The following is a 1,502-nucleotide window of genomic DNA, read 5'->3' on the forward strand; positions in this document are numbered from 1 at the left end:
GCATGTGGGCTGTATACCCGAAGTCTACATTTTCTTGTTGTTAGGAGTGCAAGAAATATGAAAACATACCTGAATATCAAGGCTAGTAAACAGTTCCAACTAACAGTGACAATGTTTTCCTCATTTATGTAAACTGTATCAGTCTTGCTTACTAATTTTTTTTTTTTTTTGCACATTGCCCTGTGCTTTGAATTTATTGTTAATGTCCCTTGTGAGTCATTGTATTTTAATATATTGTTTTTATTAAGTTTCTTATTTTAGTTGTATTTATTGACCGGGGTAGAATACAGATCTTCGTGGATCTTTTTTTCAGACTTGGTGCAGGAGCCACATGGTTGGGCAATGGTGACTGAGACAACCAATTCCTGGACAACTGGATCACAAAAAAAAACAGCTTGTTAACAGCTTAATTCTCTGCATCAACTGATTAAATCATACATTCCCTTTGATAACATTCTTTGGTCTTGGTCCAGGTCTTTAGAGAAAATGGTCTGACTTCAAACAGACATAACAAAACAAACACAAACAGAATTTCACTAATTAGCATTAAAAATGGTAACTTTGAAGGCGCATCTATATCAGTATAATCTGACTACTTAAAATGGGCTCCATAGAAGCTCTTATAGAAAATATATTTTAAAGGCACACTACTACATCATAATAACACTTGAGATTTTCATCTGTGCTTCCTCAGCAGGGAAATCTGTAGCCATGCTTTCTGTAAAAGGACAATTATGACTTAACATTTTTTATGTATCCCACAAAATGACCCAAGTGGAGCATGTGTAAAAAAGTATGATTTGTCTATTCCTCCCCTTATGTAGCATTTATATGCTGTTTCAGCTTCCTTGGTATATAAATCATTGATTTTTTTTTCTGGTCTGTTTTTTGAGGGGACAACATGAACACTGTCCCCCACTATCATAAATTATGCAGCTGAGTTTCTAACACTTGGGAAATCACAGGGGTCAACCCAACCAAAGGGCAATGAAAGAGCCTCACCCTGAGGAACCACCTTCTTGATCATGGGATCTTCCTTACAAGTAAATATTAAAGGCTATTTATTTTTAAGGAAATCTCCCACACTTTCATTAAGAACTTTCTCTCTCTCTGTATTTATACCTCATCATCCATTACACTTCTGGTTTTGTTTGGGTGCTTCACGTTGTGTTCATAAACCTGTTGAGTATCTAAAGATCCGTAGCCCTTTCACTTTGTCTCATTATTCTTGACTGCCTTTTTTTTCCACTCACTGGAGCCATAGAAAAAGAAACGGAAAATGAATGATGACGAGTCCTGAGTTGTGTTTTTCAAAATATTTAAAACTTAACTTCTGTTTTTGCAGCTGAAGAAGAAAGGGCTTATTATATTGTATTTAAAATAAAACAAATAACATGCATCAGAAAGCATCACTGGAAGTAAGTTTCAGGCCACTCTCTAAAGATTCGTAGAGTAAGCAGTAATTCAGAGCACTGACATTCTATTTAATTGGAATGCTCTTG

At 35.4% G+C, this 1,502-nt stretch overlaps 1 non-coding gene across 1 annotated transcript; it reads right to left on the reverse strand.

Moving 5' to 3' along the window:
* Positions 1–890: 890 nt before the first annotated feature.
* Positions 891–1,051, reverse strand: LOC122800544. The gene has a single exon (XR_006364575.1). It is a non-coding gene; the product is annotated as a U1 spliceosomal RNA (small nuclear RNA).
* Between the last annotated feature and the right edge of the window lie 451 nt (positions 1,052–1,502).

The sequence above is a fragment of the Protopterus annectens genome, chromosome 4.part0, assembly GCF_019279795.1.
Source record: "Protopterus annectens isolate FY-2018-M chromosome 4.part0, PAN1.0, whole genome shotgun sequence".
In the NCBI taxonomy this organism is placed as follows: domain Eukaryota; kingdom Metazoa; phylum Chordata; order Ceratodontiformes; family Protopteridae; genus Protopterus; species Protopterus annectens.